Source organism: Ciconia boyciana, chromosome 1, assembly GCF_034638445.1.
Source record: "Ciconia boyciana chromosome 1, ASM3463844v1, whole genome shotgun sequence".
NCBI classification, from domain to species: Eukaryota; Metazoa; Chordata; class Aves; order Ciconiiformes; family Ciconiidae; genus Ciconia; species Ciconia boyciana.
In genome coordinates, this window is record NC_132934.1 from 168658696 (window position 1) to 168685028 (window position 26333).

Below are 26333 nucleotides of genomic sequence, written 5' to 3' on the forward strand. Positions count from 1 at the left end.
TTCAACAGGAGAAAAAAATCAGGGAGATTCAAATTTTTAAAGATCACGGACAGACTGTAATAAAGTGTAAGATTACAGCATAGGACAGGAACAAGAGAAACACTGTCATTGTTTATTTGTGTTACCATAATACTGTTGATTGCATTGCTCTCAGTTTTCCTTTCTGTGCTAGACAATTGAGCAGCATATTAATTCAGTGTGAGGACATCTCGGTCAATAACATTCAATATTTCGTGACAAAATAAGAATTCACTGATATCTTTACTTTAATCACTCTTTCACTCACTCTTGTAGTGGTCATGCATTGTGGTATGCATTGTTCCTCTGAGACTCAGAATGAGAAAGATCCACTGGGAGCCTTTGACAGTGAATTGTCTGGCAAGATGAGGTAAAGACCCCATATCGCTATCAATGCCTGTGTCAGAAGAACATAAAGTGCTCTACATCTTGTTGCATTATGAAACATAGACACAAGTTTATGCCTTTATTACCATGCATAAAAGAAACAAACCCACAACAGATGGTCCTCTAATAGCCAACCAAACAAAAAAACCAGAGACATACTTCTAAGTATTTTTTCACAATACATTTTTAGTTTAACATGTTTCTATTTCAAATCTGTTCAAACACTGGCATACAACTAAAATTTGCTCTTGCAACACATAGTACAGTAAAGCATCTACTCACAAAGTAATTCTCAAATTTCAGAGTGAGCATTTACATGCCACAAACCCTTGTTAAATAAGTGGCTTAGAAGACAATGATTATTACACATTTATGACCTTTATAATGATATAGATCAGAGGCAGATTTAGCTCACATGAGGAAATGTCTACTGGTTTAGGATACCCAGCTGAAAGCCAAATGTAGAACACTTATGTAAACAAATCTAGAAAAATGGCAGTGATATGTATGGTATATTCCAGATTAGAATTAAGGTAAATGTTTTCACAAAGTTTGCAACAACACAGCAAAATTAAGTTGTGGGGTTTGTTTTTTTTTTTTCCAAATCAAAAGTCTCCTATAATATCAAGTTCCTCATTTAAAGATTATTTTTAGACTGCATTATTTTACTTCATTTTGCTGCATCAAAAAAGCAGCTATTCACTGCATGAAACTTTTGTCCATCTTTTTCTGATATTAAGTTCAAACTAATTATTTTCTTTTCTAGCAATTCTGTTATTTTCAGGTGAGTTACTGCAAGTATATGTATGTATACCAGACCATCATCTATCATACATACATTTTTAATACTACAGAAGTCTGTAATAATCTTCCATACTACTTATTCTGATCTATTTTGGGACTTATAGAACTATCCTGGTGCTATTCCCTACAAATCTTTGAAGCTAGTATACAAAGCCAAGAAATTAAGATAGCAATCTTATTCTTATTTAGCTATCATTTAACAATGGAATTGAATGGGGGGGGGGGGGGAGGGGGGATCGGAAAGAAATACTCTGTCCACCTGCTCAGTTGTAGTATGCAAATACTAAGAGTCAAGCATTTGTCAAAGCACAATCAAAAAGACTGAAACAGTTGTTATCAGCCCTTATAAAATGTCCAAAAATCTTGGTTGCAATTTCCAAACTATTGTGAAAGGTGACAGGCATAGAGCAGGTAATGAACTATTCCTGCTGAATTAATAGATAGAAGAAGCCTTCCACATTTCTGACACCAGTTCAGAGTTTGTTAGCTTACACATTTTTTGTTAGATGTCAGATTTTCACAGGATGTCAGGCTGCATTTTCCAGCCTCAGTACCTCTGAAATACATTATAGCAGATGAGCAATACCTTTGAGTGTAAGCATTAAATTCAACACTATCAATAAATGAACCAATTACCCATGTTAAAGTCCTAGGCTTCAATCTAGCGTAGCATCTCTCCAGCTTTCCAAGCCTCAAGTCCCAGAAGGTCACTGAGTAGGTATTGCGGGTGTGACAGATCAATTTTTTTTCTCTGAGGAAACAGGCAATAATCATGCACTGAAAGCAACTCACTATATATCTGCCTGATCCACTTCCCTATCTGCCATGTACTCCTTTCCTCAGAAACTAAGTCACTTGAACTGAGTCAAGGAAGTACAGCTGCTCAGAAAGCAAGAGAGATTCTGAACGACAAATCTCTTTCCTTCCTTGCTGCCTTATTCTCCTAAACTCATTAACCTTAACTGCTGGTCTGGGAGCACAATATTGAACAAATTGCTCCAAGCGGCATTGTATTTTGCCTCCTCTGTCAATCTGGATTACAGTTCTGGCCACCCAAGTTCATATTTCTAATTGAATTGATTAAAAACAATGCTGGTGCAGTTTTGGGAAAAATATTAGTACAAGCTACGGACTGGGGAGGAGTTCTCTACAAAATTTCTTCTTCTGTACATAATTATATTTTTGAAGAGCATATTTGTAAACTACTTTAACATCTGAAAATTCCACTGAAATTCACTTTAACTATGCTTCCTTCCCTTTCCAACCACATCTCCATTGTGCTTCTTGTTGTCTCTGTCTTTATATGTCTTTACCATAGAAATGGAAATACAATGATGTCCTTTGACAGAAAAGGTGGTTTGTATTGACAGTTATAAAACTGTAATTTTTCTAGTATTTTCCTTCCTAGAGACTGCTGGTAACAGAGGCAAAGAAAAATCTGTGTTTGGTCCTAAAGGGCTTCCTTAAAATGTATTTAGAGGTCACACAATGCAAGAAATATATAAACACTAAAGGTAATATTGCCAGCCTCAAGCTTTTAAGAAATTGAACTAGTTCCACCAACATCATAACTTCAGCCTACAGAAATAATAAATATGTGTATATCCATGTAAATAAGTAAAGAAGAGAGCTAGAAACTTCATAGTTGGAAATGCTTGTTCTTTATAACAGAAAAAATCTAAAGATCTGGAACTTTAAGAAAAATACCAAATTTCTTGATATCTCAAAAAAAATAGTGAGTCAGCAGACTAATACTATGTTTTATGAAAGTTTTTGCTTTTCCCATGTGTCATATTAATAATTTCACAAGCTCTAGGAAGAATGGTCAATTTATCTTCCTGGGAATGAGGGGAAAATCCTGTTATTTTCTTTTTCCCCTCCAAATAGACCTGTAACATCAGCTTAAAGGACTGATTGCACTTTTGCAAAATAAAAGCTCTCAAAATGAACAATGGATGATGAGTTCTACTAAAGCCTACTGTATCGTTAGTTTACTTCTACCAAATAGGCATGCCCAAGTATCACCAGCAAAGACAATACCATGGAATTATGCCAGAAATGAACATTCGACCTCCTATTATCTAATTTTCATTTAATGTATTTTTTAAAAGATTATAAAAATACGTTTTAAATATTAACATGGTAATTAAAATAGTGAACATTTTAAAACATTTTAAAGCATCTGTTTCCACAGATGCCTAATATTTGATGTCATTTCAATGCTTCAGTCATTCAGAGCAGTAGCTATGTGACTTTAGAGAATAATCTTCTAAGTTTGTATATGGCATTACACTAAAAGTTTGTTTTCTCAAGACAAATTAGTTTTGCTATGTGAGTCCTAAGGCGATTGGTATACCTTGAAGGACTGAACTATACTATCAATATGCTGTGGAAGTTCTAATAAACTGTCATCTGTGTTCAAAAATATTATTATTTTAATATTGTCATTCCGGTCAAAATCACATAAAGGGATCTGTTAGCTAACTAGTGCCTGTCTGAAGTGGTTTTGATCAGCAGAAGAGAAGTCTTTTGTGTTGTGGTGTGTTGACCCCAGCTAGCAACCAAGCACCCACCAGCTGCTTGCTCACACACCCCTTTCCTCCCACTCTAGTGGGATGGGGGAGACAAACAGAAGAGCAAAAGAAAAAATAACTTGTGGGTAGAGACAAAGAGAGTTTAATAAGTGAGCAGGGATAGGGGGGAAGTAATGCAAAGGCAATCACTTGCCACCTCGCACCAGCAGTCTCTGAGAAACAGCTATGCTGGAAAAACTACCCCCCTGTTTTTATAGCTGAGCATGACGTTATATGGCATGGGATATCCCTTTGGTCATTTCAGGTCAGCTGTCCCAGATGTGTCTCCTCCCAGCTTCTTGCCCACCCGTAGCCCACTCTGGGGGGGCAAAGTTAGAAACAGAGAAGGCCTTGGTGCTGTGAAAAATATGTAATAGTTACAGCATTGATGTGCTATCAACACTGTTTTAGTCACAAATCTAAACCATAGCACCCTACTGGCTGCTATGAAGAACATTAAGCCCATCCCAGTACATGTATTTAAATAAAACTCACTATAAGAAATAAAAAGTACACTTCATTAATTTATTTGCAGTGTAGATATGAATTGCAGATATGAATTGCAGATATGAATATGGTTTAAAAATCACCTAAGGATTTCAACATCATTTGAAGATTTTTCAGTCCATACGGAACTACCTTAAAACTGCTAATTTAACTCCAGTCTTCAGTACAGAACACATCATGGGGAAAAAGGGCGTTTCCCTCTACTGCTATGATTCTCTTGTCACCAGAATGACTCTTATGAGTTGTTCTAAAACAGCATAGTGTTGAGGAGCTCCAAGGCTGCTCTATATATGTCAAGAGTGAAGGCTTGAAACCCCAGGACTAGGCAGCCACCTTTAAAGCTTAAAGTCACCTTTACACCACCACTTCTCAGCTGTACCAGGCAGTACTTTTCTATACCTTCCTCAGAAAGTCAATCCACATTGTACAGTATGTTGTTTACAGATGTATGCTCATAATATTGAATATTTTATGTATAGATATTTAGTGAAATTTTGTCTGAAAGGAGATACTTTCTTCTCATAGTATAAGCTTTTCTCTAAGTAAACACTATGATGTTTTATTTCTGCTCTCTGGAGATATTAAAAAGTGTTTAGCTGTTATGGGCTGAGGACCTGTAGAATTTCAGTTTTTAGTATAAGACAGGTAAGCAGGTATATTTAAATGTGTTCTTGTGCATGGGTAGGCATACATATACATTTGCATTAAATTCTGGAACACAAACCAAATAAATATAGCTAATAACCATGTTTAATACACTACATAGACCTTATAATTAAGTACAGAAAAAATTTCAGGTTCACAAAGAAAATATTCTAGAATAAAAATTATCTTGAGGTGGAATCTTGTATTCTAAATTTTACTCTGAAATGAATGTTGTGGAATTCTTGAGAGGTAGTACCCTTCATAACTGGAAACCAGAGACTATTACCTAATTGCTCTAATTGATGAGGGGTAGCCCCACAACAAAAGGTTGATGTAACCTTTTCTTTGGGGTATTAGAAATATTGTCCAAGGTTAAGGCTATTCAATTAACAGAAGCAAACATTCTCTTGAATAATAAACAGAAAGTAAAAAAAAAAAAAGTGTCAACAGTAAAATTTAGAGACCAAATCAAGGTATTTTATTTTGAAATGTTTTGGTTATGGTTAACATAAAATCCCTTTCTTATCCTTTTACTTCCAGATTTTTCTTCAAGCATCCTGGAAAAGCCAAACATTAGTTTTCTAAAAAAAAAGAAGCTAAGTTAAGAGATTTCATGTTCTTTACATCCCCAGCTTCTCAAGAGTTACACTTTGTGTGTAGTTTTTGTGTGTCTACTCCATGAGTCAGATAACTCCATGAGTCAGTTCCTGGCGTCTGTTGGATTTCTAAGATTCTAACCCATCTTATATGGAAAGCTCCCCTATGTTCTTCCCTAAATGTAGTTACTGTAAGAACAACTAAGTTCTAGATTATTACTATGACCCACAAGCATGTGAATTCTACTTTATACTAGATATAAAGCCTGAAATGCTCAGGATTAAGCTAAAAAAAAAAAAAAAAGGCATCTGAAGTTAATTCTGCCACAGGATATTTTTCTCCATACTACCAACAAATAGTATCGGTGATCTTCTCAAGTAACAGATACTGGCCTTGGGCAGGATCCCAACAGCAAAAAGCTCTTACCTTTTGTGTAGTGGTATTTTGTGTAATGGTATTACCTCTTGTGTAATGGTATGCAACCTGAACAACAGAGGATGTGACATTAAGCTGATAATTAATGAGATTTTTTTTAGTCACTTGCTTCATAAGAACTCTCAAATAATGTAAATTAATTACAATTTTAAAAAAATGTAAATCATTATTGTGGTAGTTTAGCTTTTTTATCAGCTTATCAGCTGTTATGTAATCACATGTCCAAAACCAAAAATGTAGCATTTGTGGAACTGCAAGACAACAGATACTATTATTTTCAGACCATTTAGCAACACCAGTAAAAGTAAAATTTTATTGTCATTGATTAGTTCCAAAGTGATAGGCCCAAAATGTTCACAAGAAAAACTATGTAAAATACAGTTCTTAAAATCTGGAGCTATACTCCATTTATCAAAGGAATCACGCTAGGACTACTTGTCCAATATTTCAACATAGCTCTTTAGCAAGAGAGCTGTGTGCATTGCAGGCAGCAATTCCTATAGCCAGCCACCCAACAACTGTCATAAAAAATAAGGTTTTGACTCACTGAAAATGCATTTAGAATTAATATTCCAAATCAAATTGGTTTTTTTATTTCCAATAATTATTCTTTGAATTCCCATACAATAGTAAATCAGGCTGTTAATACAGTTTTCAAGTTTTCATCTCAAAAGTTAGTTTACACACTCTATCAACTTTGCTAACATCTCACAGTTTTTATAGATCTGAATTATAGCATCTTACCTTTTCCTGAGAAGAGGCAGTTTCTTCTTCTTGTCAGAACTAATTGAACCAAAGGGTAAGATAACTTTCTTTATCTGCCAAGTGAAATACCAACACTGAAAGAAATGATCTACCCAAGGTCTTATACTAAATTAATGGCATAACTAATCTGAAATCAACTAATGTCATATCTAGAAAAAATATAGGACAGCATCAGTCTGATGAGTTGATACGTTAATATGACTGTATTTTCAACAAGTCTAGCCACATTACAGTTTAATTGTGCATTTCTACTTTTTCTGATTTGCATGGACACTCAGAGTGTTAAGAAATGAAAACTAATTTATTGAGCTATTGGAATAGGGTAACGCTTGTGCAGAGAATCAAGTCTCTTAAAGAGGATGGTCAGTCACTGTCCAGTGGCAATGGGACCCTCTGCTGCAAGGGTTCTTGCACTGGCATCTTCAGCTGGACTGGAAGAAACCTTTCAAACCACTGTTCTACTCAGTGTTTATAATCCATGTGGCCGCAGGTGCCATGTGACGACCTCAACACATGCATCACTTAATACGCCTTAATCGCTTGATACACCTTAACTACATACAAGACATCTCTGAAATATCTTAGCTACATACAAAAGACTATCTGACATGGTCATTCCTGAAGAAATAGTTTCTACTAACTTTTTACCAATATTATAACTATGCACACCTTGATCACTTCTGTAGCAAGTCTTTGGGACACTGCACCCAGGATGTTAATCAACACATTTAGGCAAGCAAATTGCACTAGATGCAGTAGCAACCACCTGGGGAGGTGGGGGAAAGATATTACAGAACTGTCCCAAATTCATACTTGGAGGGTTCCTGTCTAATATTAATGGTGAAGGTCCACCTTGTTTCAAGCTGGTCTGTTCTCTCACACCAGTCCATTACCTCATCTATACAGATGACTGGCTGGGGAGTTTCTGGACCACCCAAGGAATTAACAACTTAGGTGCTTGTCAAGAAACATACAAGCATAGTCCTGATACCCAACTACACCACAACTATAGCTGAAGAACAAACTCAATTTTCAGATTTATAACACACTAATAACTTAAGTCCTATCACTCTTGCGACATCTGCAAACCCATCTCTAAGTGCAGTGTTCTTTGAAACTTACTACAAAGCATTCACTGTGTCCACCCTCTTTTCATCCTATCTTGTACTCTATCACAGGACAAGTAAACACTACAATGTCCTGCCTTTTAGATGTTGGGCAATAAAGCTCTACTCCTCTAAGAATTTATTTGCAGAGTGCTTAATATAGCTTTAAGTCCATGAGCTATCTCAATGACATCAAAATGATTTTATAGGGAGCTGTAAATTGATTTTAGGACTATTGCATAATGATTACCATTCATGAGATGATTAATGTTTTTTTCCACATGCATAGATAGAATATACCACACTCTTTCTAAGAAAAGCACAAGATTACAGCAAGCACTTTACTATTTTAGTTTGTAGATTAAAGAACTTTGTAGCACAATAGAGAAACAAAAATTCTAACAGTGATGACTGTTCCCTCATCCTTTCACAGCCTGATTTCCTCTACGCTAAGCCCAGAAGAGAATTGAAGATATGATTCTCTTAGGAAAGCCAACAGTGAATACTAAGCTAAGCTGAGAATCTTGGGTTCATGTCCTACGGTGCATCCTATTATCAGAGCACTTCATTTGGGCATTAGCCACTCTTCTTTTTAGAGGCATTACTACAAGGCAAGTCTTAAATTGCATATATACATATGCATGTGTATATATTTCCCACACATAGTGGAAATATACTTGCATGCAATAGCCAAAGGTAATTTTAAGAACCCTTTTTCTGAGAAGGTAGGAGATACTTTTAGTGCTATAATTTTGATTTTTTTTGACCAAAGTAGCAACAACAGCTTTTCAAGAGTAATAAAGAAACAAGACTATCAGAGTATTTCTTACCTTAAAGACTGTCAAAGATTAACGAGAGAAGTGCCACTGATAGTGACTAAAATCTTCAAATTTGGATATTTACTGTTTGATTTTTAGTTTCATATTTAGGTATTAAAAGTTATTTGAGTCCTTAAGTACTAACTAGATCACCTACTTTTGAAAATGTTGCCTACTGTAGCATATATGTTCACAACAGCTGAATGTCTACTATTCCTTCTATTGAAGGTTTTTAAGAATGATCTGTTACTCACTGAGACAAAGATCTCTGCTGATGATGCAGCTAAAATTCATGAAGCGGTAAAGAAGCTGTATGACCTCTCAGAGCAGTGATCCACACTCCCTGCAGCAACCATGAAGAACAGATTTTTTTCTTTACTAGAGCTAGAGATAGTTTCACTTTACTAAATCTAGAGACAACACAGCCTCTCTGCTTTGCAGAAAGACACTTTAAATACCCTTTTTTTTGTTTGTTTAGTGAGTGATCATGCATGTTTTGCTGCAATAGCTAATGTTAAATAATACTCATAACATTCTCTCATCTTTACATGCAATATCAGGACATTTGCAAAGTATGGTGATTGTTTCTCTTGTCCTTTGCCCCTTAATGTCACTTACATGATTTGAAGATGAAACACAGCATCTCCTTTGGTGATAAACGGCAGATAAAAATTTTCTGTCACAGTTAGTGCTTAGACTGAAGGAGGTTGAATCTTCACTATGCATATTAGGAGTTGTGGAATGTTACCTTACATGCAAAATGGGAATAGAAGCCCTTCAGGACATAAATAGGTTTGTTTTGCTTTATGCTTGCCTGGATATAAATGACTATCCAAAGTGCAAGAACATGGGGAAAGAAGCACCAATATTTTGTGTCTTACAGCTTTGCCTCTAGTACAAACAGACGATTGATTTAAAGAAATAGATTCTAAGAGAATTGAGGATAATGGGTACATAATTTTTACAGCACACCACTCATCAGACAATGTAGATGTTGAAAGTGATTTACTAGTAGCTTCCCAGTGTGAGTACACCATTTTTATAATACAAAGAAGAACCATAATGAGAATAAGATAGGATGGCATTGGTTATATCTTTTAAAATGTTTTTTTGACATTTACTTTTAATAGAAAATTTATATCAGAGGAAATAGAGAACAGCAGATAACATAAGTGAAACAAAAAATCCAGAAGTTATTACTATGTTTTCAACAATCCATGGATCATTTTTTTCTCATCTGTGATTCAAGAGAGGTGAGTCAGTTTATTCCACAGCTGTCTTCAAATGAATCCCCAGCTTCTGATCCCCTTTAACCTATTGTCCTTTGACCTCAACATTCCTCCACCTTTTATCTTCCCATTCTTGTATATATTTCTGCAAAGCCAATAAAATAATACTTCTAAAGATCTATGGGTTATGTGATGATATGGTTTACAAGTATAACAATATTTTTTTTACCTTTTCCCCAAAAATCCTGCATTGCCATAGTACATTTTCATACCTAGTAATTAAGAATCATCATTTGTACCTTACAATGCAGGAACTAAGTGTTACTTGTTCAAAGGCAAATACCTGGGAAGCACAGTGTGCCTCAGCTGTATGGCATACGCAGTAGACCGTACCGTCATTAAACAGCAGGACTTCAAATACACATTGCACATGAAGTGTATTCAATCCATTTTAAATATTCTTTGCATGTATTGCAACCCCTAAATTGACCCTAAGTAAGACAATCTTTATTTGAGCATTGGATTTGCTTCTAGGTCAATAGCAAGATCAATAATAAAATCAATATGCTGGTCCATTGACTGCCAGTCTGAAAGAGTAATTTAAAAAAGGCTCTTTGCTCTTGAAACTACAGATGCTTTTCTTTCCCTATCATAAAAGAAAGTGAGCTAAATGACTATTGCTTTCTTACTTAAATAAATCTATACTACATTGAAACATGTGACTTGGAAGTAGGTTAGAGAGTTTTCTGCGGGAAATCTTTTTGCCCAGTTAAGTACATGTGGAAACAGAAAATATGCAGACAATCTGATCTTCTTTTATCCACCCTTGTATCTTAGATTATATTTTATATTAAAAAAAATTTAGTAATATAACATCTTTCAAAACGGGAGGGTAATATACACAGCATAAGACTAGTGTTACCTACATAGTGTTAATATAGTTCAAAGAAAATAATTTGAAAAATGTTTGATGTCAGAAGTGATTACAACAAAGCCTCAAACTCTGGAAATAGTATCAGTTTATGGAAGAACAAAATACAGGAGAAATATAATTAACTTTGAACTATTCTAACCTTCTTAATGAAGTATGTATGTTCTAAGATAAGCTCACATTAATTAATATTTATTGCAGGTAAGTATTTAGGCTTTGTTTTCTGGTCCGCCTGAAAATCTCACTCTGTGTAATATTTCAGATGTATGGCAGTTGAAGCAAAAAGGTTTTTACAACATTAAACAAGTGCTGTAAGAGCTGTAACAGGCAAAGACATTTCATCAACAACTGTAAACCATTTAATTTGTATATAATACTAGGTACTAGCTAAGATACTTCCAGATTAAAAACAATGAAAAAATAAAGCAAATTAAAAATAGAGTTTATTTTTAGATGGCCCCTATAAAAATCTCATGGGTACAGTCATTAGAAACATAGAAAATTGCCCATCCATTCCACATGCCACTCTTCTTTTACTGACCTTTGGAATTTTTTATTACTACCCATCAATTCTGAGTGCCCTCCAAGTAAGAACAATCATTACTGCAAAATCTGTAGCAGGTTTCATACTCATCCATCTCCCATAACACAGTCTATTTCTGTCTCACAGACCACATAAAACAGACCCTTAACTCCAGCTCTGGTGAGTGATGGGGAATATTTGATAATATTACCAAGGAAAAAAAAAGTCTATTCTACAGTGAGCGGTCTCGCATGATGGATTGTGTGTTATCTTAAATTTGAATTACAGTAGTAGTAAAGATCAAGAGTAAAGAAACAGTATGGAAACATGAAATTGGTGAGATGATACAAAGAGTCCCTCGGTGTCTGTAACAATGTATAAGAAACTGTTCTTCCATTCTATTCAGAAAATGTGTTAAGGAAACAAGTCATCTCACATACTTCTCCTCTGCGTAGTCAGAATACAGCTGATCAAACTCAATCTCTGAAAAGCGTAGAAGTGAAACTCAGTAGTCAGATAAAACGTAGAAGCTCAAAATAAAAATTTTACACTTGCTTGAGATTTTAAATTCAGCTTTTATCTGCCAGGGTCCTGCAGGCACCACCAGGCCTTGCTGTCCCTGCCCAACGCCCCAGGGTCTCCCACCACCCTGCCCACAGCCCAGGACCCCATGTCAGCCCTCCGGGGCTGGCAGCCCCTGCCCCAGCAATGCTGCAGCAGGGCCCATCTCCAGCTCCTGCAGCCCTGCCCTGCTCTGCCATGGGTCCCACTGAGCCGGGCTCACCTGCTGCAGGCCCATGTGTCAGCCTAGTCTCGGCCTGTCCCCTGTCCCCATCCCCAGAGATGCCCAATTCCAGGGCCTGGGGCTGCCCTGGTGCCTCCCAGCTCCTCTGGGGTGGTGGGACAGGCCCCACCTGCCAGGCCCTGCCCTGACAACCCCCCTGGGGTCCCCTGGCACTTCCGGCCCCCAGCCCATGGGGAGCCATCAGCCGTGCTGAGCCCAGTAAAGTTCCTTCACTTGTACTTTTCATTTGCCATGTTGGATCTGCTTGATATGATATGCAGGAAAGTAGCCCAGTCAAGGAGAGAGAGGGGAATATTTATTATATTATTAAAAAACTCGGGATACAGTAAAATGAACTTTGCTAGCCAAAACTACACAGTCTATACATGGGTTAGTTTAGAAGTGTCACATTAAATTAACTAATCAGAGTCTGGTAACACCGACAAAAAATTGGCCAAGCACTACAGCTTCTCTTCTTGTGTTCAGTTCTGTATGCACATAGGTGTGCCACGTACAAGCATGAGAAAACTTCATGAGAAAGCTTCCTTGGCACTTGGATTGCTTACTTATGCTATTTAAACAAATGCTCATATCTTCCTTGTCTTATCACTTTTGAAACTTTCTCTGACAATCTCAGACCTTATCTTGTCTGAATATGCAGCTTCTTCAGCTTTAGAGCAGACTGTCAGAAGCAAACTCTGTCAAGGGAGCTGCCGAATGTGTTGGACTTTGGCCTGTGGGGATTCTGCCTTCCCACATCCCTGGAGCTGAAACTGGAGCACTGTCAGACCCAGGAAGTTTCTCCCATCTCAGTGCGATGGATGTGGCTGCTGCTGTTCCTGTTGTCAGGTCTGGGCAATAGCAAGATTGAACATGAATTCCAGAGACGCAGCTGGAGAGATGTGTGCGCGCTCGCGCACACACACACACACACACACACACACACACGGTGTGCGCATGCAAACACACACGCGCGCACGCACCCCCCCCCCCCCAGCGTTTCTAGCCACAAAAAATAACACAGCCAGAACGCAGTGTTGTCATGGCACCCACATAAACACTTACAGCTCTCACATACATGAACACAGCCAGCCAGTGCTGTTGTTTTGTCTGCTAATCAAATTTGGAGTTTGTGACAGGTACGCTTCCCCCCCTCCCCCCCCCCCACTCCGGATAAAGATGGGGGCTTTTGGCATGGTGATCACCGGCTTTTCGCGCCTCACTTTCGTGCCTTTTGTGCTCTGCCGTGCCCCAGGCACGTACACACTTCGGCAGGGGCAGCAGGAGAGGCGGGACCCCTTGGTCACCAGATGGGGCCCACAGCCAAGTGAGGCGCCTTGGCTCCGAGAAGCTTCTAGATCATGACCAATTATGACCGCAGCTCAGATCCGACCCAGGGTATGAATGGGGTGCCACCAGACACCCCCTTTGTGTGGTCTTCTCAGAGTAGCGGGCCTGTGTTTGGGGCCTCTCCTCTTGGGGTGGGACGCCGCCTGAGGAAACTTCCCAGGACTGAGTGCCCTCACCTCCTGTGGTGAGGGATTCCTTCTGGATATATCCTTGAGTGAGCCCTCACCCCCCCACGGGTGAGTGATTATATCTTCTGGGTACCCACAAGGGAGAGGGAGTTTCCCCCTTTGAGTGAGTGAGTGTGTGCGCACTTTGGATCATCATTCTTGTGTGTATTGACATGTAGTAACAATACCCCGACTGGCACCTCGAAACTGTCATGTGTTAAATGTTATCGGAGTGTTGCTTGGTTTTGGTTTACCCCTGTTTCTCATTGGTTTCTGTCATGTGGTTTTGGCTGTTCTGTGAAATAAAGTTGTTTGAGGTTGTCCTTCGTTTGAGTTAGTTTTAGTGTAACTCCATGACAGAGGTCACTAGTGAAAACACACACACAGAGCACTGAAACTCCCTCATGGAAAATACACTACAGCTTCTACAGCTGCAGGCATCGCCAACCTACAGACTCCCTGGGACCTGAGTCCCCTTCTCCAGGTGCTAGCACCTAGGTACATACACACAGAGAATAGACAGTGAAATTGCTTAACAAGAAGATGGGACAGACTGTAATGATCAGGTGCAGGGTGCAGTCAGACAGGTGTAGTGATCAGCAGCTTGTTTACATACAACCAGCCCCTTCTCTCCATTTTCCATGCTTGTACTTCTGTGATCCACTTTGATCCCTCCCTTTCTCCAGCCTTGTCTCCTGCCAAGAAGCCCGTCCCTAATTACTTTTTTCCAATTGGTCCCAGTTTAGCTAAGTCCATGTCCAAATTTGATATATCTGATAGCCCTTCTGTGCTTAAGCTTTACAGGAAGCCTTCATTATATGATAGCAGCAGGATTCCAGCCAGTTTCAACATTGCACGTTGTAGCTAAAAGAGAAAATAAAAGTACTTATTGGACTTTGAACATATTCTTGCCAGCTTCAGTACTGCATCTTTGAACCTCAGAAATTCATCCAGCTTTCATCCAGTTTTCCTTTGACCTTTCTGGGAAGACCATATTTCCTTCTACTTTGTTAAACTTTACTTTACGAATTCAGAAGTTGTAACTTTTAGCAGGAAAATGTACATTAATAGCAAAAGTGTACTTGTCAAGTTTCTGCCAGGTTGTCTGGAAATCTCATTTTTGTGGATGGATTCTATATTCGCAGTGCTCTGATCTGGCAGTCATCCAGCTACAAATTCTGAGTCAGTTCCAAGGCTTTTGGTCAGAATAGTACTCACATTCTATTCTGCTTTTTACAATTAATTTTAAAAGTGTTTTAGAGCACCAGAGTTGTTCACAGATGTTAGGATAACTACAATATACATGCTGTCACGAGCTGCAGAGCCAATGGTTCTTAATTAATATACCTGAGGTTTCAGTTTTGAAGGCAAAAAGCAAACCTAGACTTGTCCATGGGAAAATCCACTTGCCTGTAGAAAAATCTTTGCACTGCAGAAATGTCAGCAATAGACAATGAGCTCAAAAAAGAAGCAGAGGCTAACATCGATGTCAGGGTCTGAAGTGTACCAAATAGACCTTAATAGCCCTGGCCAGCTTTGACTGAGTCCCCACATACTCTGTCTACCCATGGGCCCAGGATCTCCATTTCAATCCAGGCCTAGCATGGCCTGTTGTAGGTGTGCCTGTCTCCAGCTGTGTCTCCTGGACAGACCCCTCAGACCTACACCCTAGTTAACTTGTCTCCAATCCCTGTCACCTGGATGTACCCCTTTGATGGACTTCTCAGACCCTCATTTTGTAGCCCCATGCTCCTGAAGGGAACTCCTGGTTGGTCCCAGCTTTGGCTCAATGCTCACCAAAAGTATTGGTGGCTGTTGGTGAGCCCTGTTACTGGCTGCGCTCAGGGCCTGCAGGACAGTGCCCATCGGGGGGACACAGCTGTCCCTGGGTTTGCTGCTGTGCCTGGCACAGTCTTGAGGGAGCTGACAACCCTGGCTGTGCCCTGGCAGTCAGCTCAGGTGTCTGAATTGAACATGATGGGGACTGACCTACAGCAGTGTAGGGCTTTGCCCCCACGGCTTCCCTTAACTGACCAGTCTGGCCCTGGGCTCTGATCTGCCCATAGACCCAAAATGTTGACCAGCCCCAGGCTCCTGAGTGAGCCCACTCTCCCCAGTCCTCCCTGAACTCAGGGCTCCTTAGGGGCAGCTTGAACAACTCCCCACAACCCTGCCCTGGGCACATTCAGGAACAGCCTGGATGCCCTGCCCAGCTCCAAATGTCATGTGTTGTCCCTGCCATGCTCTTGACCCAGCTCCAAATCCCCTGTGTCATGTCCCTGTTCCAGCTTCAAGACTCTGCCCTGGCTCTGTATCAGATCCAGGTTCCCCATCCCACTCCCAAGTGCCCTTTGCCGTGGCCCTGCTGTGACACCATGGCCCTGCCATGATCCTGACCTGGCTCTGAGTCTCAGTCTGAGCCATGTCCCTTTCCCAGTTCCCTGTCCCTCCTCTGCATCCCCTGAAATAGACCACTGATGCCCCATAGCAATCAAATCACTGTACATCATGTCCCTTCTAAGCCCAGACCTCTGTGAAGTGGGAGGACAATCCTTGCTGGGGAGGGGGGGCTTCTGTCAGGGCCCTGAGGGCACTAAAAATAATCACTGCCCCTGGTCAGACTCCCCTGGGGCCTCCTCCCATCCCTGCCCATGGCCCAGGACCTCATTTCAGCTCAGGCATGGTCATCAAGTCCTGACCTGAGCAATGTTGTAGGTGTGCCTTTCTCCAGCTCTGTCTCCTGGATGGACCCTTTGGACCCCCACTGTAGTCTCATCTCTGTCCCTCTCTCTGGCCTAGTATCCCAGATGGGACTCAGCCTTGTGCTGTAGACAGCTAATTTCATATATGAATCCCTTGGACAGAGTTTGTAGCTTGTCTCCAGCCCTGTCTTCTGAACAGACTCTGGATCTGTGTAATATCTTGCGTCCAGACCTTTCTCTGGTGCCATCTACTGCTGCTCTTGGCTGGACACTCCACATGGACATGGACATGATCCACCGATGGCATGCTGTGTCTGGGATTGTTGACATCCCTTTTACCAGTACCCGTGCCCACCCACGCAGATCAGGTGCTGTAGAACTGAGCTCCATCAGCACTGGCACAGCTGGCTCCTATGTCATCCCTCCTTCTAAAGCAGCCCATCTCTCACTGCTTTCACTGACACACTAAGCTTAGGGTAAAGCAGGTAGACATGCAATTTATTTTGAAACTAGTTTATACAAACTTCTAGTCGTTGCATGGTGACTTGTGCTGATGTTATGAAGGACAGAGACTATGTCCCTCCAATCACCTTGCAAATGGTATGGAAGAGATACTAATTCATTTTTCACATAATGCATGGCCAATTCAGCATGAAGACCCAGCAGCAACTGTGATGCTATGTTGCTTTAGTAATCACCTTTTACTATAATAGTCTTGTCTGTGTTATAGTACTAAACCCAGTTTAGCTTTTGGATTAAAACAAGTTACTGTTAGCAAACAGGACTGATGCTAATGAAGATTACATAGGAAATTGTCTGGTATGCAGGCATTCATGGTATTTGAGTTGAAATCTCTAACCTGTTGACATTTTTCTTCCACAAGCTAATTGAAGTAGAACACATTGAAGATAGATAATTGTTTTAATAAAAAAAAACCAAACCAAACACAACCCCAAAACAAAACCAGAAAATCTGAAATTTCATGCAAAATGTGTCATAAAGTGTTGATACAAACATTTTTTCTCTTGTTGTACACTGGTCATTTCTTTTAATAGTCTTTTTGAAGTACTTTCTATCAACTTACATTAAAAACCATTAAAATAGTTACAAACATTGTAACTATCCTCCTAGCAAGCATGCACAATCTGTGTTTTTTCCATTGCTCTGTTCCATCTGTTGTCCATGCTAGAAGACCTATTGAAGATAGTGAGACCGATCCTCTGTATCCACCGTCATCTGCTCCCAAAGGAAATAAGGTACGCAGAGGGAAGGTGTCACTCACAGCTTGTCCAAATATGAAGTCACGATATTTCTGAAGCATTTTTACCAGAACTGTGTAATGCATCATGGAATCAATGTGTTCCTTGTTGTTGGGACAATTTACCAAGAATCAGGTTGAAATTAAGGGTACTTGTAGTATAGGAATATTAGTTGCTATAAGTAATATTGACTTAGACCTTTTTTACTTCATGTATGTGTTTTCCTAAATGTAAGATAGAAAAGTCTAAAAGCATCAGTAAAAAAAAAAAAGCTCCCATATTATGGTGTCTCGTTTAATATGCATGACAGTACATATTCTTACACATTTTAATATATAATTTACTTATTTATGCATATGTCCATATGTAGGCTGTTTAGAACTTTAAGGCATATGCTATCAGAAGCATTTACTATAACCGCAGTATGAGAACATACAAGTCTTTTCCTGTTCTTACTTGCACAGTGTTCATGCTCTAATGAGGTACTCACTTATCCTGCATGGATGAACTTTTCTGCCACTCTGATTCTTTAACATAAGAAATATAATTGGCTATTCAGACTTCCTGAAAGTAGGTGAAACACCACAGACTTCAATCAGTTCATCCCACAGACTCAAATACAGATGAGGCTATAGGAAATGAAAGACAGAAGTGCAATGTTATCTATACTGCAACCTTTTTGTTCAGTTTTCAGTCTGACCACAGCTTACACTCTGCAGTCAATGGAAAGACTAGTTCTAACGCACAGCATCACTTATTGAAGGTTATAATCATATTCTTTATAAGAACCATCTAAAAAAATAAAAGGGAAGATTGTTTCTGAGTTTAATTTGAAGTTCTTTGACTGTATTAAGGGATACCTACCTACCATCTAAATGAGCTCCTATAATATAAGAGTTAAAGTTATTGTAATATAAAATAGGACACACATTGTTACTGCACACAAGAGATTTGATTAAAATCATTGTGACCTCTGCAATTCCTACCCCAAACTACTGAAAGCCATTGTTATCTATGCAAGTGCATTTGATTTGTAAAGCTCATGTGCTAGAGTTGCTACTTCTATTATATCATTCTGATTTTTTTTTTCTAAAACAAGAAGAATAGCATATTTCATTGAAAATGGAGGTAATCTATAATGAAGACAGTACAAGACATCAGTACAAATTTTTTAAATTCAGTTTGACTGTAAAGGAGGCAGTTGACTTGGACTTTATCTGGCACTGAGGACTAAACTCATTTGCATTGTCTGAAGAAAACTGGGCATAGATAAAGTCTAGCTGGTTGAAGATCAGTCCTGAGAGAAATAAAATAATGTTGGTATGATGGCAAAGTTAATAAAAAAAAAGAATCATTCAGATGCTCTCTCTGCAAATAAGCTGTAGCATTTGGACATCTGATAATTATTTAAATGACCAATTGATGAGTGCTGCTTATTTCAATGACAATTTAAAGACACAAGGTACGTGTCCTGAGGAGTGCACAATGTTGCGAAAAGATGCACAAATATATGATGCAAGATGGGCTGAAACAGGATGGAAAAAGTAAACCAAATCAATCAGTAGCTCAATCATGTTGCCTGAATTATATCAATATATGGACCTACAGCTTATTTAAAAAAAAAAAAAAGAAACATTAGATAGTTAAATCCATGTGCAGTAACATTATGTTATGTGCAATGTCCTAAATTCATGTCAAGTCTTTCAGCTGTTTTGCAGTGTCTTTCTTGACTGCTTTTACAATTTTCTCCTTCAGAAACAGTTGAAACTTGCAGCAGATAGAACTTTATTATCTCTGGTTGACTAAGATCTAGCAATTTCTTCAGTTTAGAAAAGACTTTAAAACATTTAGAACTTTTTTCCCACAAAATAATTAAAATAATAGAAAAGAGGGTTTAGAATGGTTCCTGAGTTGTGTCTAGTTCAAACTCTTGTTCCAAGGCAAGATGAGCTACTCATCCTTATTTTTAAAGGGCTGTCCAATATAAAATGTAATAAAACCATAAAAACTGCTACAATATTCATCTGTTTTCTGAAATATTCCTCAGTGTTCCTCTCCATACAAAACAGTGATCTTGAATCAGATTAGCTGTAATAACTGTTCGATTCCTGTGCTCTGCTTTGCTACATAGTGCATGGTAGACACTCTGATGATGATCTAATGAAGCTGGTGACAAAAAAAGTAACTGCCGATTATCTATCAGTATCAGCTACTACTAATCATTGTTCCAAAAAGCAATGTAAAACAAATTACAGGATTCAGGATTAGTTACCTTTCTACTGAATGAAGAAAGAGCTGATATCAAGTTTTCCATTCTCTGCCCTTCAAAGTTAAAAATTATATAGTCTAGTGGTTCATCTCTGCAGTCAGAAGTGTAATTACAACTTAATTTCTGTATTGACTAATCACTTATTTGCAAAACCTTCTTCTCAGTATTAGCAAATGGACAGGTGTCTGCCTTCCAAAACACTGAATTACACAATATATAGTAATAATTAAATTTTCATATTACCTAAACATACCAGAAATATTCTGTAAGCCACAGATGACTGGGAAGATGATGACAGATAAAGGAAAAAGATATTTGATAAATGAGATAGGCAAGTTGGGAAGAGTTTGAATATCTTCATCATTTAGCCTGAGCCAAATCTAAACATCTTTTTTGATATTTCACGGTATAAAGATTACAACTTCCTTCCTTACAGAGCAAAGAAGTAAAAGGATTAGAGCAGTAAAATGTTGTGATAATTTTTATACCAGCACAATGAGACAAAAGATTCTTTGCAGGTAATCTTTCCCAAATGATTCAACAACTTCTTCAAATACCCTATTGAAATATTCATATAGCCTAACATTATGCATTTAACTGGAGTAACAGATTCTTTAGAGACAAAAGTGCAGCTCAGACCTTCATGGTTTGCACAGAAATAGTTAAGATTGTGATCTTTGGCATGTTGTTATCCCTGCTTTGAGCAGGCAGTTGACTAGATGAGTCCAGATGCCTCTTTCAACCTAAATTATTTTGATTTCAACTTTTGAAATCTAGGGTTATAGTACAATGAAGCAGCACGGAATTTATACAGTGTTTCTGCAGCACCTCAGGTGATTTCTTATAATCACTTAGAGCTGTGAAAGCAAGGTGAACAGATTTTTTTTCTTTTTTTCCCCTTTAATTTTATACAGGATGAATATTATTTAATATATCTCAAAAGCTTTTAAGAAGTTAAATATTTACATCTTCCCATCAAAATTATATATAATAAGAATGAAGGTGTAATGTAAGGTTTTACTGAAAAAGGTATTTTGCTCCTACATTGAGAAAACAACTTATAGCCAACATTTACTGTCTCTTCTAAACTTTATATATCTTTTTTTTCCCCAATGAGTTTCACAAGAGTTATATTTATTGTTCATTTACTTACTTCCCATATTAAAAGAATGTGTTAAATTTTCTCAAAGACTTAGTGAGCTTGGTAAGTGGTGAGCTTGCCCAAGAGCTGTGTTCTCAAACATCCAATCACATAATAAAGTAACTTCACATTTCCAGGTATATCCATAGATCTCCAGATGCAAAATGAGTTTATTAAGCAGCATTTCAGACTAAATCTTTCTCATTTTACTGAGAATCTCCAATCAAATACGAGGAAATACTTGTATAAATAAGGTAAATATGATTTTTTGTCAGTGGATGGACTAAGACTTACCATGAAGCATGGTAATCTTACATATGTGTGAGAAAAAGGAAGAAAAACCTCTGAAAACTGAACTCTATTGTCAGTATTTAAATTTTGGATTTAATTTAAGCATAATTATTTTCTGTAATGTTGAAAAATGTAATGTCAAATACAACTTTATTAGCTAGATCAATATCTGTTCAGAGAGTGGTCAAACACTGCAGAGGGTGGTCAAACACTGGAACAGGCTTCCTAGAGAGGTGGTTGATGCCCCAAGCCTGTCAGTGTTTAAGAGGCATTTGGACAATGCACTTAACAACATGATTTAACTTTTGGTCAGCCCTGAATTGTTCAGGAAGTTGGACTAGGTGATCGTTGCAGGTCCCTTCCAACTGAAAATTTATTTTATTCTATTCTGTTCAGTTCTATTTATGTAAAAGTAGAATACATTATTTCACCACATGCCAACTTTTTTGATAACTATTTCATTCTGTATTATGAATATGATTTATATATATATTGTTTACTTTTTCTCCCAATGAGCTAGTTTCTGGTTAAAACTTTGTGTGAGTTAGTGTCTACCACCAATTTTACGGATGTAGTGCCACTGAAAGTAGATGATTATTGTTCATTTCATAGAGAAATTTGTATCCTAAACATCAGTTGAACAAAACACCCAAATTTCCCAAAGAATTTGCTTTTTTCTTTTTGATTTTTTTTGTTACTCAGTCTGTGAGAAGTATTCCATGTCCTCAGGAACAGTTGTTTCACCTTTCATGTGACTCAGCTACTACTCCTTACTGCTGTGCTAATAAATATATCATGTGCTCCTTAGAACCACTTATGATAATTCAGTTCCAACGTTAGTTTCCTCCTCCAACCAGAAGTAGTTCTCTACTGGAGAGAGAAAGACATGCCATAATTCAGAACATTAATGCTATGTGCAAGTAAATATTAAACTATTAGCTTTTTTGCCCAGATTCTTACTAGATAGTTATATAGCAATAAAGTGTATTATATACATGTATAATAACAAGGTATAGTATGTATTATATTAAAGTGTCATCTATGTTTTGCTTTTTAATAGATTACACTACTGTATAGCCTGGTATAGCATATGTAATCAGAATCCACTTTAATTCATGTATTTAAGCAAATAACATTCACTAAAGATCTTTAAAATGGGTTTTGTCACCCAGGACAGGAGGGTGACAGGACAATGTCACCCTTCTGCTGTGCAAATGCTGAAGCAGATAAGGCACATTTATTTCCAAAACGGGAGACCTTGGTCTCGTAACTAAAGCAAATAGGTAGTCAACAACTGTCTTTTGCAAAGAAGCTACCTTACTTACTGTTCTCCTCTTCTCTTTATTGAACTTCTAGGCTTTACTTGCTGTGCACTGTAACAAATTAGTGTTTCATCTTCTTGTGATTGTTTCTGTTTAAAGAATTTTTCTCTTTTTTTCATAATTCTGCTAGTTAAAATGATGATGCATTGTATATATTTACAGAGGAATGCAGGCATCCAGAACAGATCTGGTAGGGAGAATATTAACATGTCATTCTATGACTAGTATTTCCGGTCACTTCGGCTAGAGTTACAGTGTTCAGTAGAAATTGGGCTGAATTGAAACAGTGGATACTGCCTCAAATTTTGGATCCATTTACTAGTATGTCCTGGTTTCGGCTGGGATAGAGTTAATTTTCGTTCTAGTAGCTGGTATAGTGCTGTGTTTTGGATTTAGGATGAGAATAATGTTGATAACACACTGATGTTTTAGTTGTTGCTAAGCAGTCAAGGACTTTTCAGCTTCTCATACTGGCCTGCCAATGAGAAGGCTGGAGGTGCACAAGAAACTGGGAGGGGGCACAGCGAGGACAGCTGACCCAAACTGGCCAAAGGGCTATTGCATACCATATGACATCAGGCTCAGCATATAAACTGGAGAGATTTGGCCAGGGCACGGCTGCGGCTCGGGGACAGGCTGGGCATTGGTCAGTTGGTGGTGAGCAACTGGTTTTCATTTGCATCACTTGTCTTTCTTGGGTTTTATTTCTCTCTCTTTTTGTTATTTTCCTTTTCATGACATTATTATTATTATTATTATTATTATTATTATTATTATTATTATCTTTTATTTCAATTATTAAACTATTCTTATCTCAACCCATGAGTTTTCTCACTTTTACTCTTCTGATTCTCTCCCCCATCCCACCGGGGGGGGAGGGTAAGCAAGTGGCTGTGTGGTGCTTAGTTGCCAGCTGGGGCTAAACCATAACATAGTGTCTTGTCAGTTTATGCTTTGAAGTAGTGAGGTAAAATTCATGATTCTGAAATACCTCAAAAAACAAGCTTGATTCACAACAATGAAAAATCAAAGTTTAATTTGCAGCACTGTCTACTGTAAAACTGAGGAAACAAGTCTTGAAAAGTACACAGTTGAACAACAGCTAAAATTCTGTAGACATCCCACAGCATATTACAGTCTTGTATGAAGAATGGAGATCTAACACTGAGCACAGCATTCAGTCCTCAAACATACGTATACCACAACAGCATGAAGAAGATCCCAAAATTAGCACAAACTAAAACTGTAGCTCTGTGTGCTGTCCAAGTAGCCCTAATCAGAGGCAATGCTGATTAACACAGGTGAGATGACAAGTGTATTATGTTAATCTGTATGTCTTGAGGAATCTCTATCATGACCATGTATTGTGCCTCAAGGGATTTGCCCCAAGATGATCAGTCCTATTTTTTATATTTACTATTTTTTATATTTACTATTTACTAAATATATTTTATATTTAGCAGCAGAGTAAACACATCTGAGCAATAATACAGGGAAAACAAACCAACAAATCCCAGCAGCATAATCTCTTTTCTCTTCTGATTTTAGTATCAATTTCATGTTATTTTCTTACACCCAAGCCTAGTACAAACAGAATACTGTATCTACAAAATAACAGTGGTTTTAGCATTGCCAGTTTGCAATCCATATATGGGGGAATAGGTTCCTATATTCCCAATAAACATCAGCTTGCTTTATTTTTACTATGCCATATTTTCTTGGGTTTGCATTGGCTTGCTACTCCAGCTACATCTGTACATGTTAAGCATTATGATGTTGGAAAAACTGTGAAATGAAATATATATTGAATAAATGAAATAGTCTATTTCACTTAATCACTTTTTTTATGATTGCTGATAAAAAGTGAAGAAACAAGAAAAGCAAGCTATATTGTCACCATTGAGCAAACTATTTTACAGGACACTAATAATTAAACTCTCTCGTAATTGATTAAAAAAGCAGCTGAAGTGAATAAAAAGAAAACAGAAGCACTCACAATCCTCTAATGGGTTTAACAGCTTTGGTTATGATTATGTCAAGCTAGACTAATGATACTGTACTTAAAATAATGATATAGAGAGAAATCCAACAAGTCTTTTGAGATGGTTATGATTTATTCCTAACCATTGAAGAAAGGCAAATCAAGATATAACAGTGGTAAATATTTTGAATAGGTTTCCTTTGATATATAAGATTCCAAAGAATGTTAAGAACACATAAGTAGTGCTAATATCAAAAGAGCAGGGGATAGACTAACCCAGGAAATTACTGTAATCGCCATTCCAGATAAACATCTGTAACTTCAGCTGCATACGGAGCTTGAGGGAAACCTTGGAACAGAAGTTCAGACCAGTAAGTTAACAAGACAAAACAGGTATAATGTGAATGTGACGGGATTTTTTTAAATTCTATTTTTGCCTGTTATATATAGGCATTTAGGCTGTTATAAGCATGCCAGGATGTAGAGATGCACATGTCATTATCTATCAACATTTTAAAGAAAGGGTTGGAGAAATTATATATGACAAAATATGAAAAATATTTAAAAATATGCCCAAATAAATCAAAATGGCAATTTTCCTAAGGAGGAATGTTTCTCAGTGTATCTTTATAGGATCAAAAATATATCTAACTTACAGGTAATGTACTAAGAAGGCTTTTATTCATTTAGAATATGTGGGTTTAAAACAAGGTTAACTATAGTTTCTAATTCATCTAGTAGCAGAGTCAATATTGGCAATTCAAAGAGAATGATGCCTTGGCATGCTTTCTGTAAGTCTGGAGGGAACTATCTTAACTGTGTCAACAAAACGGTTAATCATCTACTTGTTGCTGCTACCTGGTGTAAGGAAGCACATGCACTTTTTGCTCCCCCTCAGTTTGAAGAGGAGATTATGCCTATGAGTCATTCCTTCTAGGTATACAGAATGCATAAAGACTTCCACTATTATTGGTGTATCCTGAATTTCTATTTTAGGACTATTATAGGTAGGTTTGCATATCACCTCCTTCCTTTAGTTACTTTTGATTAAGGGCTGGCTCTGTTGTACCTAAAGAAGAAATAATTTCATTCCATTGTCTTGGAATTAATTTAATTTGGTTTCAGTCTAATGCATTAAATTAATTTTTGCTATTTGTGCCTTATGTTTTGTGTAAATGGATAAAATATTGCCTCTCATTGGAGAAACATATACAGTAAGATCTGGTTCAAGATTAAGACATCTAAATAGAGGCATCTACATAAAAGTATCTTTGTATCAGCTAGATTTCCCAATTCCCATTTTACCCAATGGAAACCTAATCAATGCAGCCAAAAGAAGCCAGAGTGAAATGTAGCTGTGCAGATGTTAAAATAGGATTATTACATAGCTGTTTTGTGTTATTTAGGATAAACTAGGGTACCTAAGGTGTCTATATAGGGTTGGTGGCTACAAAGTAGTATTCACAGAAAACCCTCTCAAAAGAATGGCAGCTCTGGATGACACTAGATGAGTAATGGAATTTTGCCCCCAGTGGCTACTTTAGAGGGTTCTGTATCAGCATAGGAGTTTAACATTGGTGAAACCAAAGTAGTATGAACCATTTTCAGCACAGCCTTAGAATCCAAACTTCCTATCCTTTCTGCCTTTACAGGTTTTGGGGAGTCTTTGTGGTTATCACTACAAAGAGTCAGTATTATTAATCTAAAAATATTAATTATAATTAAAAAA